This window comes from Lampetra planeri, unplaced genomic scaffold, assembly GCF_965212315.1.
Source record: "Lampetra planeri unplaced genomic scaffold, kcLamPlan1.2.h2 scaffold_343, whole genome shotgun sequence".
NCBI lineage: Eukaryota > Metazoa > Chordata > Hyperoartia > Petromyzontiformes > Petromyzontidae > Lampetra > Lampetra planeri.
The window spans coordinates 198-14778 of NW_027615166.1; the positions used below are offsets into that span (position 1 = coordinate 198).

The 14581-nt window shown below is 49.2% G+C and overlaps 1 long non-coding RNA gene across 1 annotated transcript; it reads right to left on the reverse strand.

Annotated features, from left to right (window-relative positions):
- Positions 1–1569: 1569 nt before the first annotated feature.
- On the reverse strand, positions 1570–4870 carry LOC144740904 (uncharacterized). The gene is made up of 3 exons (XR_013589820.1): positions 3909–4870; positions 1648–1720; positions 1570–1587 (listed from the first exon to the last, which is right to left on the reverse strand). It is a non-coding gene; the product is annotated as an uncharacterized LOC144740904 (long non-coding RNA).
- Positions 4871–14581: the final 9711 nt, after the last annotated feature.

Below are 14581 nucleotides of genomic sequence, written 5' to 3' on the forward strand. Positions count from 1 at the left end.
TGTTAGTAAGAAAGGACTTGTCCCTTGCTTTTCATTTGACGCGTGTGATTGTCATCGCGCTCGCTGAACGTGTTGATGCCTTCAGTAAAGAAAAATAGACTTTTGTATTTTGGGGGGGGGGGGGGGGAAATGACCATGACGTATGTGGCATCAACCCCGCATCACACCTGAGCTAAGCGCTCTGCAATGCTTACCCCCCTACCACATGGCTCTTCGCGCGCCGTACTTCTACAGCTGTTCACAGCGTGCCGGGAGATTTTAGGTGGCACTTCGCTCCTGGCCGATAAAGTCAATGGCTTCTCGGAGTTTCAATAAAAATCCGTGTGAAGAACGGGTACAACTGCCATCTTAAATATAAAGCAGAACTTACACCTGTTTGTTTGTGTGCAGCAGCAAAAACTCTCCAACGCTGAGCTCTGGCGTCATGAAATTTTCACAGCTTATGCTGTCTGGAATGTCTAAGCGAACGCCACGTCATTCCCTTCCCGAGTGGCAAACATCGACCTGACGTAGCAGTGGGTTCAGGTTGAATTTCCTTGAGTGAAAACATCCGATTTAGGTAAATTGAAGTGTTTCGGCTTCCTTCTTGCAAGCATCAATTTTTCAGGGTTTTTCATTGAATTATGAGGAAATATTAAATTAATCCAAGACAAGAATCCAAGTCCCGGGCAAAGCCGGGTATTGAAGCTAGTTATTAATAAACCCCAATGATCCTATCGAAATTAGGGATTTCTATCGGATCGTTGGGGGGGGGGGGCACGTGCCACCCCAGCCCCACTGGCTCCACCACTGTCACACACTGGCATGGTTCACAGGTGGTGGTGTGTCCAGACCCACGCCTGGCCACCTTCACCTGCTCAGTATTAATGCTTCCTCACTCCACCAAGTAATTCATTGAGGATCAATCAACACAGCCGAGACTGCGTGTCTCTCTCTCCGCGTGGTCGTGTGGATTTCCTTCCCGATCCCCGGGTTTCCCCTCCACATGTAGAGAGTGAACACCGCCACGCGTCTAGAGTGAACACCGCCACGCGTCTAGAGTGAACACCGCCACGCGTCTAGAGTGAACTCCGCCACGCGTCTAGAGTGAACTCCGCCACGCGTCTAGAGTGAACTCCGCCACGCGTCTAGAGTGAACTCCGCCACACGTCTAGAGTGAACACCGCCACGCGTCTAGAGTGAACTCCACCACGCGTCTAGAGCGAACACCGCCACACGTCTAGAGCGAACACCGCCACGCGTCTAGAGTGAACACCGCCACACGTCCAGAGTGAACTCCGCCACGTGTCTTGAGTAAACACCGCCACGCGTCTAGAGTGAACATCGCCACGTGTCTTGAGTGAACACCGCCACGTGTCTTGAGTGAACACCGCCACACGTCCAGAGTGAACTCCGCCACACGTCCAGAGTGAACTCCGCCACGTGTCTAGAGTGAACTCCGCCACGTGTCTAGAGTGAACTCCGCCACGTGTCTAGAGTGAACTCCGCCACACGTCTAGAGTGAACACCATCACGTGTCTAGAGTGAACACCACCACGTGTCTAGAGTGAACTCCGCCACGCATCTAGAGTGAACACCGCCACGCGTCTAGAGTGAACACTGCCACGCGTCTAGAGTGAACACCGCCACGCTGTTGACGAGCCTCACCTTGTTGTTATTGTTGTTGTGGGCAAGTCGCTTCTGAAAACAAGAGCGGTATATCAGCTCAAGCGGGTGTGGCCTGGTAAAAAAAATGGAAAAAAAACCTATTAAACTTAGAGTCAGCTAACATAACAGTCAACACCCTACCTGGTTGATAACGTTCTTCCAAAGATTGCTCAATTTGAGAGAGAGACACGGAGACATATAGACAGACACATAAGCAGAGAGAGAGAGATGACACAAAGACACACAGAGAGAGACACAGATATAGACACACAGAGAGAGAGATGACACAGAGAGAGACACACATAGGCACACAGAGAAACAACGCCTCTGTGTTGAGGCCTTAAATAGAGAGAGGGGGGGTGGGTAGTGAAGGGGGTAGAGAAATTAGCATGTCAATGCAAGGCCGTAGCCATGAAGTCAACATTGGGGGAGACCAAATATTCCACGGGTCTGGGGTCCCCCCCCCAGAAAAATATCTAAATTTGAAAACTATTTTCCTGCCATTTCCTCCCTAAAATATTTTTAAAAGTTCACTAACACATGGGATGGACTTTGTTTTATTTGATACAATAATGTCTAATAGTGTATTGTAATACATTGCTGTTTCTTTTTTACCTTTCTTGTTTCATAGTATGTAATGGCAGAGATTAGGGATTCATAAAGTACAACGCAATCCTATAAACAGGAATCTATGCATTGTTATATGAAGACAAGTCCAGATTTCGTGGCCAAGGTTTAGCAAATTGTTGTCTTTATTAACAGAGCATCACAATTATCATTTACAAATAATTTTACAGAAACATATTGGGGGGCATATTTGATTATTATACGTATTATAACATATTATAACATTATAATTATGACATATTATACGTATTATAACATTATAATTATTATACATTATAACATAATATTATACTTATTATAACATGTTATAATGACGGCCTTGTGTCAATGAGAGACTTGGAGGTTTGGAGACTGCACAGAGAGAGAGAGAGAGACACTTCATGTAATGCAACACAGAGAGTCGGTCAACACACCAACTCACGTACTCTTAGGTTTTTTCGGTAAAGTCACCACGTAGGTAAAAAATGAAATTAAAATTAATGAAAGTAAAGCTTAATAACCAGGCTACAGTCTGCATTATAGACTGCCAGTACACTCACCCAGCTTAATAACCAGGCTACAGTCTACGTTACTACGTTATAGACTGCCAGTACACTCACCCAGCTTAATAACCAGGCTACAGTCTACATTATAGACTGCCAGTACACTCACCCAGCTTAATAACCAGGCTACAGTCCACATTATAGACTGCCAGTACACTCACTTCAGTCCTCGGACTGGTTTACAGCAGCGTCCTGCATTGAGTTTTTATTGTAAGATTTCTGTTTCGGCCAATTAATGATGACGAGTGTTAATACAAGTGGGAGAAAACCGGAGCACCCGAGAAAAACCCACGCCATGTGCGTGGTGGCAACACTCTATCCCTGCACAGATGGAAACAGGTGGCAATTAATCCGCTGGCCAAAGGCTAGATTATGGACCGGGCCAGTGGGGCCAGTGCCCCGGGGCTGCCAGGGGGGGCCTCCAAGCCTCAGGCCGCTAGGTGTGTCGCCCAAGTCTTCCGAAGGAAGTTGAACGCCAGGGCCCTCAGTGCGCACAGCGCAAGCCGACCACTGGCCCCTGGGTGGTTATAGCGTGAGCTAACCACTAGGGCCCCCAGACCCCTCAGTGCTTACAATGTGAGGGCCCCTTAGACCATTTGGTGTTTAAAACGTAACCTGACAACTAGGGTCCCTGGGCCCCTCGACACCTACAGTGTGAGTGTCCCAGGGCCCCTCCACGCTTAAATCATGAGCTGACCACTAGGGCCCCCAGGCCCCTCGGTGCACACATCGAGCGTAACACCTGGGCCCCTTGGTACATACAGTGCATGCCTAAAACGAGAGCCTCTGGACAACCGAGCCACTGGTCGGCACGCTAAAATATAAAATATAAATTTTCAAATTTTCTTTGTGGATTTCACACCTGATGATGATTTCTTGTGTTGCAGTCGAAACGTCGTGAGAATTTTTATTGTTTTATATTTATATTATTTTATTATTACCAAGTTTGCAGTCGATACCACTTTGGGAAGTGGGTTAAAATTGAGTTACAAGAGTTGAGGATACAACAACAGACAGAGTGGGCTAATAGAAGGCGCGTAATAAAAAAAACCGAAAACAGGCTGGAACAACGAGGACGTCCAGAATAAGTACCTGCTCGATCGAGACCCAAACATTCCTCCTTGTAGACACGAGTGGTGTAACCATCATCTGCATCAGAACATCAAAAGGCCGCTGCACACGTCTCGATTATAAACGGCTTAGACTCCGCCCTCGGCCCCGCACCCCTTCTGGATATTCCAGAATGCCTTGCCCACAGGTGCAATTGACAGAACGGAATTGTACCCCTAATGACATTGTCTACCAATCTCCTAGCGACACGCGCTACAGTGACTCATTCAATGTCAATAGACGTAATAATGCCATAAGAGGAATAGGCAGGGATTCTCCTGTAGATACAACTGGTTCTTCATGTTCTACAGATGTAGATGCCACTGGGTTTTGACGTTCTGCAGATGTAGATGCCACTGGTTCTTCACGTTCTGTAGATGTAGATGCCACTGGTTCTTCTCGTTCTGTAGATGTAGATACCACTGGTTCTTCTCGTTCTGTAGATGTAGATGCCACTGGTTCTTCATGTTCTGCAGATGAAGATGCCACTGGTTCTTCACGTTCTGCAGATGTAGATGCCACTGGTTCTTCACGTTCTGCAGATCTAGATGCCACTGGTTCTTCACGTTCTGTAGATGTAGATGCCACTGGTTCTTCACGTTCTGCAGATCTAGATGCCACTGGTTTTTCTCGTTCTGTAGATGTAGATACCACTGGTTCTTCTCATTCTGCAGGTGTAGATGCCACTGATTCTTCACGTTCTGCAGATGTAGATGCCACTGATTCTTCACGTTCTGCCGATGTAGATACCACTGGTTCTTCACGTTCTGCAGGTATAGATGCCACTGATTCTTCACGTTCTGCCGATGTAGATACCACTGGTTCTTCACGTTCTGCAGGTGTAGATACCACTGGTTCTTCTCGTTCTGCAGATGTAGATGCCACTGGTTCTTCACGTTCTGTAGATGTAGATGCCACTGGTCCTTCACGTTCTGTAGATGTAGATACCACTGGTTCTTCATGTTCTGTATATCTAGATACCACTGGTTCTTCACGTTCTGCAGATGTAGATGCCACTGGTTCTTCTCATTCTGCAGATGTAGATGCCACTGGTTCTTCACGTTCTGTAGATGTAGATGCCACTGGTTCTTCACGTTCTGTAGATGTAGATGCCACTGGTTCTTCTCGTTCTGTAGATGTAGATACCACTGGTTCTTCTCATTCTGCAGGTGCAGATACCACTGGTTCTTCTCGTTCTGTAGATGTAGATACCACTGGTTCTTCTCATTCTGCAGATGTAGATGCCACTGGTTATTCACGTTCTGTAGATGTAGATGCCACTGGTTCTTCTCATTCTGCAGATGTAGATGCCACTGGTTCTTCACGTTCTGTAGATGTAGATACCACTGGTTCTTCTCATTCTGCAGATGTAGATGCCACTGGTTCTTCACGTTCTGTAGATGTAGATACCACTGGTTCTTCTCATTCTGCAGATGTAGATGCCACTGTTTCTTCTCGTTCTGTAGATGTAGATACCACTGGTTCTTCTCATTCTGCAGATGTAGATGCCACTGGTTCTTCATGTTCTACAGATGTAGATACCACTGGTTCTTCACGTTCTGTAGATGTAGATACCACTGGTTCTTCTCATTCTGCAGATGTAGATGCCACTGGTTCTTCTCGTTCTGTAGATGCCACTGGTTCTTCACGTTCTGTAGATGTAGATACCACTGGTTCTTCGCATTCTGCAGATGTAGATGCCACTGGTTCTTCACGTTCTGTAGATGTAGATACCACTGGTTCTTCTCATTCTGCAGATGTAGATGCCACTGGTTCTTCACGTTCTGTAGATGTAGATACCACTGGTTCTTCACATTCTGTAGATGTAGATGCCACTGGTTCTTCTCGTTCTGTAGATGTAGATACCACTGGTTCTTCACGTTCTGCAGATGTAGATGCCACTGGTTCTTCTCATTCTGCAGATGTAGATGCCACTGGTTCTTCACGTTCTGTAGATGTAGATGCCACTGGTTCTTCACGTTCTGTAGATGTAGATGCCACTGGTTCTTCTCGTTCTGTAGATGTAGATACCACTGGTTCTTCTCGTTCTGTAGATGTAGATACCACTGGTTCTTCTCATTCTGCAGATGTAGATGCCACTGGTTATTCACGTTCTGTAGATGTAGATGCCACTGGTTCTTCTCATTCTGCAGATGTAGATGCCACTGGTTCTTCACGTTCTGTAGATGTAGATACCACTGGTTCTTCTCATTCTGCAGATGTAGATGCCACTGGTTCTTCACGTTCTGTAGATGTAGATACCACTGGTTCTTCTCATTCTGCAGATGTAGATGCCACTGTTTCTTCTCGTTCTGTAGATGTAGATGCCACTGGTTCTTCACGTTCTGTAGATGTAGATACCACTGGTTCTTCACGTTCTGTAGATGTAGATACCACTGGTTCTTCTCATTCTGCAGATGTAGATGCCACTGGTTCTTCTCGTTCTGTAGATGCCACTGGTTCTTCACGTTCTGTAGATGTAAATACCACTGGTTCTTCGCATTCTGCAGATGTAGATGCCACTGGTTCTTCACGTTCTGTAGATGTAGATACCACTGGTTCTTCTCATTCTGCAGATGTAGATTCCACTGGTTCTTCACGTTCTGTAGATGTAGATACCACTGGTTCTTCACGTTCTGCAGATGTAGATGCCACTGGTTCTTCTCATTCTGCAGATGTAGATGCCACTGGTTCTTCACGTTCTGTAGATGTAGATGCCACTGGTTCTTCACGTTCTGTAGATGTAGATGCCACTGGTTCTTCTCGTTCTGTAGATGTAGATACCACTGGTTCTTCTCGTTCTGTAGATGTAGATACCACTGGTTCTTCTCATTCTGCAGATGTAGATGCCACTGGTTATTCACGTTCTGTAGATGTAGATGCCACTGGTTCTTCTCATTCTGCAGATGTAGATGCCACTGGTTCTTCACGTTCTGTAGATGTAGATACCACTGGTTCTTCTCATTCTGCAGATGTAGATGCCACTGGTTCTTCACGTTCTGTAGATGTAGATACCACTGGTTCTTCTCATTCTGCAGATGTAGATGCCACTGTTTCTTCTCGTTCTGTAGATGTAGATGCCACTGGTTCTTCACGTTCTGTAGATGTAGATACCACTGGTTCTTCACGTTCTGTAGATGTAGATACCACTGGTTCTTCTCATTCTGCAGATGTAGATGCCACTGGTTCTTCTCGTTCTGTAGATGCCACTGGTTCTTCACGTTCTGTAGATGTAGATACCACTGGTTCTTCGCATTCTGCAGATGTAGATGCCACTGGTTCTTCACGTTCTGTAGATGTAGATACCACTGGTTCTTCTCATTCTGCAGATGTAGATGCCACTGGTTCTTCACGTTCTGTAGATGTAGATACCACTGGTTCTTCACATTCTGTAGATGTAGATGCCACTGGTTCTTCTCGTTCTGTAGATGTAGATACCACTGGTTCTTCTCATTCTGCAGATGTAGATGCCACTGGTTCTTCATGTTCTACAGATGTAGATGCCACTGGTTCTTCACGTTCTGTAGATGTAGATGCCACTGGTTCTTCTCATTCAGCAGATGTAGATGCCACTGGTTCTTCTCGTTCTGTAGATGTAGATGCCACTGGTTCTTCACGTTCTGTAGATGTAGATACCACTGGTTCTTCTCATTCTGCAGATGTAGATGCCACTAGTTCTTCTCGTTCTGTAGATGTAGATGCCACTGGTTCTTCACGTTCTGTAGATGTAGATACCACTGGTTCTTCACGTTCTGTAGATGTAGATACCACTGGTTCTTCTCATTCTGCAGATGTAGATGCCACTGGTTCTTCTCGTTCTGTAGATGTAGATGCCACTGGTTCTTCACGTTCTGTAGATGTAGATACCACTGGTTCTTCTCATTCTGCAGATGTAGATGCCACTGGTTCTTCACGTTCTGTAGATGTAGATACCACTGGTTCTTCTCATTCTGCAGATTGTAGATGCCACTGGTTCTTCACGTTCTGTAGATGTAGATACCACTGGTTCTTCTCATTCTGCAGATGTAGATGCCACTGGTTCTTCATGTTCTACAGATGTAGATGCCACTGGTTCTTCACATTCTGTAGATGTAGATGCCACTGGTTCTTCTCGTTCTGTAGATGTAGATACCACTGGTTCTTCTCATTCTGCAGATGCCACTGGTTCTTCATGTTCTACAGATGTAGATGCCACTGGTTCTTCACGTTCTGTAGATGTAGATGCCACTGGGTTTTCTCGTTCTGTAGATGTAGATGCCACTGGTTCTTCTCATTCTGCAGATGTAGATGCCACTGGTTCTTCTCGTTCTGTAGATGTAGATGCCACTGGTTCTTCACGTTCTGTAGATGTAGATACCACTGGTTCTTCTGATTCTGCAGATGTAGATGCCACTGGTTCTTTACGTTCTGTAGATGTAGATACCACTGGTTCTTCTCATTCTGCAGATGTAGATGCCACTGGTTCTTCACGTTCTGCAGATGTAGATGCCACTGGTTCTTCATGTTCTACAGATGTAGATGCCACTGGTTCTTCACGTTCTGTAGATGTAGATGCCACTGGTTCTTCTCGTTCTGTAGATGTAGATACCACTGGTTCTTCTCATTCTGCAGATGTAGATGCCACTGGTTCTTCATGTTCTACAGATGTAGATGCCACTGGTTCTTCACGTTCTGTAGATGTAGATGACACTGGTTCTTCTCATTCTGCAGATGTAGATGCCACTGGTTCTTCATGTTCTACAGATGTAGATACCACTGGTTCTTCTCAGTCTGCAGATGTAGATGCCACTGGTTCTTCACGTTCTGTAGATGTAGATACCACTGGTTCTTCTCATTCTGCAGATGTAGATGCCACTGGTTCTTCACGTTCTGTAGATGTAGATACCACTGGTTCTTCTCATTCTGCAGATGTAGATGCCACTGGTTCTTCATGTTCTGTAGATGTAGATGCCACTGGTTCTTCTCGTTCTGTAGATGTAGATACCACTGGTTCTTCTCATTCTGCAGATGTAGATGCCACTGGTTCTTCATGTTCTACAGATGTAGATGCCACTGGTTCTTCACGTTCTGTAGATGTAGATGCCACTGGTTCTTCTCATTCTGCAGATGTAGATGCCACTGGTTCTTCATGTTCTACAGATGTAGATGCCACTGGTTCTTCTCGTTCTGTAGATGCCACTGGTTCTTCTCGTTCTGTAGATGTAGATACCACTGGTTCTTCTCATTATGCAGATGTAGATGCCACTGGTTCTTCATGTTCTACAGATGTAGGTGCCACTGGTTCTTCACGTTCTGTAGATGTAGATGCCACTGGTTCTTCTCATTCTGCAGATGTAGATGCCACTGGTTCTTCATGTTCTACCGATGTAGATGCCACTGGTTCTTCTCATTCTGCAGATGTAGATGCCACTGGTTCTTCTCATTCTGTAGATGTAGATGCCACTGGTTCTTCTCATTCTGCAGATGTAGATACCACTGGTTCTTCTCATTCTGCAGATGTAGATACCACTGGTTCTTCTCATTCTGTAGATGTAGGTGCCACTGGTTCTTCACGTTCTGTAGATGTAGATGCCACTGGTTCTTCTCATTCTGCAGATGTAGATGCCACTGGTTCTTCTCGTTCTGTAGATGTAGATGCCACTGGTTCTTCTCATTCTGCAGATGTAGATACCACTGGTTCTTCTCATTCTGCAGATGTAGATACCACTGGTTCTTCTCATTCTGTAGATGTAGATGCCACTGGTTCTTCACGTTCTGTAGATGTAGATGCCACTGGTTCTTCTCATTCTGTAGATGTAGATGCCACTGGTTCTTCTCATTCTGCAGATGTAGATACCACTGGTTCTTCTCATTCTGTAGATGTAGATGCCACTGGTTCTTCTCATTCTGCAGATGTAGATGCCACTGGTTCTTCACGTTCTGTAGATGTAGGGAGTGCTCCTAATCTCAACTTGTTACCTGTGTAATAAAAGACTTGACCACGATCTCTGGCTCAGTGTCCTATATTTGGTTCGTACTGTATTTCCCAAACGGCTGTCTCCTCTTTGCTCAGTCCCCACAGTGCTGACTCCGATGTCTTTCCAGTGTCCACCAGCAGCCCCTCTGTTGGCCTCTGTCGCTCTTGTAGCCCCCACAGCAGTTCCGCTGCTGTTACTCTCTCTCAGCCCCCCTGGCTGTAATCGCTGCAGCTCCTCTCGCTCTTGGTTACTCCGCAGCTCTGACAGCCTCGTGCTGTCTCTCTCTCTTCGTCGCTCCTGCGACTCTCTGCAGCCACACCGCTGCCTCTAACACACAGCCTTCCTGGCTGTACTCTCTGCAGCCACACCGCTGCCTCTAACACACAGCCTTCCTGGCTGTACTCTCTGCAGCCTCACCACTGCCTCTAACACACAGCCTTCCTGGCTGTACTCTCTGCAGCCACACCGCTGCCTCTAACACACAGCCTTCCTGGCTGTACTCTCTGCAGCCTCACCGCTGCCTCTAACACACAGCCTTCCTGGCTGTACTCTCCGCAGCCACACCGCTGCCTCTAACACACAGCCTTCCTGGCTGTACTCTCTGCAGCCACACCGCTGCCTCTAACACACAGCCTTCCTGGCTGTACTCTCTGCAGCCTCACCGCTGCCTCTAACACACAGCCTTCCTGGCTGTACTCTCCGCAGCCACACCGCTGCCTCTAACACACAGCCTTCCTGGCTGTACTCTCTGCAGCCTCACCGCTGCCTCTAACACACAGCCTTCCTGGCTGTACTCTCCGCAGCCACACCGCTGCCTCTAACACACAGCCTTCCTGGCTGTACTCTCTGCAGCCACACCGCTGCCTCTAACACACAGCCTTCCTGGCTGTACTCTCTGCAGCCTCACCGCTGCCTCTAACACACAGCCTTCCTGGCTGTACTCTCCGCAGCCACACCGCTGCCTCTAACACACAGCCTTCCTGGCTGTACTCTCTGCAGCCACACCGCTGCCTCTAACACACAGCCTTCCTGGCTGTACTCTCTGCAGCCTCACACCACCCCGTAGCTCCCTACTGTTCTCCGGGGTTGGCTCCCGCTGGCCGACGGTGCCCCCCTCCTCTCGTTCGCCCGCGTGGCCTCACTCTTTTCCATTCACAACCCGACTGACTTCTCCTTCCCGAACCTTTCACCCACGTCACATGGCTCCACCTCCCCGTGACGTCACATCCGGAAGGTCGCTTACGCCCGCATTACACCTGTGTAGTAACGCTCACGACTCGTTCACACCGGAGTTGGAGGCACACTTGTTTATTTAACACCAACGTTGTGACATACACATTTGAGGGGGTATCGGCCCCCTCACCCGTCTATCTGAGGACACACCTCTCTAGCTAACCCTAGCCTGCCTCTGAGTCCTCCACTAATGGGCTAGGGGAGGCTATCTTGGCCCGACACTGGTCAGTCGGGCCCGGTACCCAGAGTCCAGACCAGCACTGGCTCTGGCCCTGGTACCACGCCACTGGCTCGAGCCTGCGCGGTCCTGATAAGGACGGCGTACCAGGGGGAGTCCAGGGCTCTCTCTAAGACGTCTTCCGTCTTCTCTCCTTTAGCTAAACATCACTCCCGAGCCCTACGATACATTCCCCTTTTATACCCAACCCCTCCCTGAGGGGTGGGGCCCCGGGAGATCATAACGACCGAATCGACCCCCCAGGGTGTCTGGCGCGGACGTCGCAGAGGGCACCTGCTCGTGCACTCATGTAGCCCCGCCTACTGTGTTTGTTTACCATAGGCTGCCATGCATAACGGGCTCTCTCTCTAACACCCCTACATCACTCCCCCCCGCATAGCATGCAGCCGTCCCGGCTGCCAACATACAAAAATTTGACAATAAAGGTGCCTTCACCCCCTGACCGCGCGTGTGCCTCACTATTTTTGAACAATAACAGGAACCAGAACAAGAACGCAACAGCAAGATGAGAAAACAACCCGTCGCACCCCCCCCCGAATAAATACGAATTCCGTAAAAAAACAGCCTATATACAATCAGCAGGGAACCCACCACGCACACACAACACACGGTGAAGCCAACATATGTACATCCGAGGAGTGGGGAACACACCACCCACACAACATCCAATGAACACAACAGCTATGTACACATCTTCCGGCCTCACAACAGTTTGCGCATTTTAGCGCGCGTCCTTGCAGCGGGCCCCTCACACGGGGTAACCGCGCGTGGCGGACCATCAGGTGGCAATTGTCCGTCTTGGGGTGAGCATTCATCCGACTCCGCGTGACCCTCGGTATCCGCAGGAGGGGTGATCGGGCGTGAGCCCGTCACTCCTGATGCACCTGAAGGTGGCACAGCCGGCAAGGCATTAGGTGAGAGCGACGGAGACGGACCCAGCGAGTCGGCCGACCCCCCACATGCTTGGCCACGCGCGTGTGAAGTGTGATTGTGTACCGCAGAGAAGGGTTTTAACCTAGAGGGGTGCCCGAACCATCGCCGCTTCCCCCACTTGATGCGCACGCACTGCGGTCGTAACACCTCCACCACTTCCACAGGGCCCCGCCACGGCCACACCAGTTTAGAGGAGGTTGCCAGTGGCACCTGGGGGCAGTGCAGCCATGCCTTGTCCCCCGGCTTCCACTGCAGCATGTGCGCTCGACTCAATCTGAGGCGCTCATTCGCCTTCTGACGGAGGTCAGAGTTTTGCATTGCAGCATTCCGTGCCTCGGTCAATTTGTCCAGATTAAATTTAACGTGGTCAGCCAGATTAGTTTTTCCCTGCGGCACGGGGATCTGCAACTGGGCACGAACAGGCGGGTCTGGTTCTCGGCCGTACATGAGGTAAAAGGGAGAAAACCCCGTAGCTGCATGGGGTGCCATCCGGTACGCCGCCAAGACCCCCTGAATTTGTAGGTCCCAATCCGTTTGCGAGTCCGAAACTTGTTGTGATAACATGGACGTGATGGTGCGATGCAACCGTTCGACCATCCCGTCAGTTTGTGGGTGATATGGGGAGGTCCGAATTTTCTTTGTGCCCAGGAGATCACAGACTTGTCTGAGTAGTTTACCGGAAAAATTTCTGCCCTGGTCGGTCAGCAGCCTCTCCGGAGCACCTTTGTCCAGGACATAACCCTGAACAAAGGCCTCCACGATGGCTGCTGCCGACTGGTTGGCCAGAGGCCAGGCCATAGGCCAGCGTGTAAAATACTCGACACCAGTCAACAAATATCTATTCCCCCTGGGGGTGGCGGGGAATGGTCCCAAAATGTCCAGAGCGACCAGCTCGTTTATCCTGGACACTTTGATCGATTGCAAGGGCGGGTTAGACTCCCGTGCCGGCGGTTTGCGTTGTGCACATCGAGGGCATGATCCCAACAAATCCCCAACATCCCTCGTCATGCCAGGCCAATAAAAATCAAGTTGCAGCAAGGCGAGAGTCTTTTGGGTCCCCAGGTGTAGGAGGCGCTCATGAGCGGCCCATACCACCCTGCCCCGCAACCCAGTAGGGACCACCAGCCGATGTCGACGCGACTTCCCGTCCCAATGCATCAGCAGGCCTTGGCACATTTCCCATGCGTCGGAACCACCTCTTTTTCCCCCCGCCGCACCGCCAACGCGACGTCGCCACCCGAGGAGGGAGACATCCTCCATCTGGAGGCGCCCCCAGTCAATGACGGGCAACCCCAACAGGGAATCTTTGCCCTGTTGTTCGATCGAATTAGTAACTACTGTATCGTCGTCGTTGGCGGCCGCCAAGACAGGAACCGATGTGTCCCCTGGAGGTCTGCAACGTCCAGACCCCAGGAGGCATGCACACTCGGAGGTGGTTGGCAAGCGCGACAGAGCGTCCGCGTTGGTGTGGCGAACGCCCTTACGGTATGTGGTTTGGAAATCGTAATCCTGGAGGACCTCCAACCATCGGGACAATTGTCCCGATGGCTGTTGAACCCTCAGGGCGTACTGCAGTGCCGCATGATCTGTGCGGACGGTGAAATGCCGACCATACAGATATGGGCGATACTGTTGGATGAAATGGACAATTGCCAACAGTTCCCTACGGGTGACACAATATCGTTGCTCCGCTGGAGACAACACCCGACTGCCGTACGCAACCACACGTTCCACGCCGTCAACCACCTGGGAGAGCACGCCCCCAATACCCGTGTTGCTCGCATCGGTGTCGAGCAAGAATGGTTTTGAAAAATCAGGGTAAATCAGGGGAGGAGCGTTTACCAAAGCGTCCCGAAGGGAGCAAAAAGCAGCTTCCTCCTCCTGACCCCAGCAGAACCGAACCCCTTTTGATGTTAAAGCGTGTAGGGGTTTTGCTATAGTCGCAAAATTAGCGACGAAGCGTCTATAATACGACGCAAACCCAATAAAACTCCTAACCTCTCCCACTGAGGTGGGAGTCGGCCAGGAGCTTGCACACTGCGTTTTGGCGGGATCGGTAGAAATACCTGAGCGTCCCACGATGTGCCCCAAATAACGCACCGACTCGCGTAACAAATGTCATTTTTGGGGCTTAAATTTCAAATTAGCAGCCCGCATCTTTAGGAAAACCGCCCGCAACCTCTGGAGATGTTCATCAAAAGTTTTGCCAAAGACAATAACGTCATCCAAATAAATCAGGCACGACTCCCATTGCAATCCAGCCAAAACCAATTCCATCAACCGCTGGAAAGTTG